The sequence below is a fragment of the Elephantulus edwardii genome, unplaced genomic scaffold (assembly GCF_000299155.1).
Source record: "Elephantulus edwardii isolate Elephantulus edwardi_28Jun2011 unplaced genomic scaffold, EleEdw1.0 scaffold00369, whole genome shotgun sequence".
In the NCBI taxonomy this organism is placed as follows: Eukaryota; Metazoa; Chordata; class Mammalia; order Macroscelidea; family Macroscelididae; genus Elephantulus; species Elephantulus edwardii.
This window is the reverse complement of record NW_006400119.1, coordinates 1,867,866-1,868,129: the sequence shown is the minus strand read 5'-3', so window position 1 is coordinate 1,868,129 and position 264 is coordinate 1,867,866.

Genomic DNA, 264 nt, shown 5'->3' with positions numbered 1-264 from the left:
TCCTGGGGGGTGTTGCCCTGCTCGGGATAGGCTGCCCTCGGCCCCCAGCTCAGGCCAAGCCATCGCGGCCCTCTGCCCGGGGTGAGCCGTCATGGCCCCCTGCCCAGGGCGGGCTGCCCTCGGCCCCCGGCTTTGGGCGAGCCGTCAAGGCCCCCTGCCCGGGGTGGGCTGCCCTCGGACCTCTGCCAGGGGCAGGCTGCCCTCGGCCCCCGGGTTGAGGCGAGCCATCGCGGCCCTCTGCCCAGGGTGGGCTGCCCTCGGCTC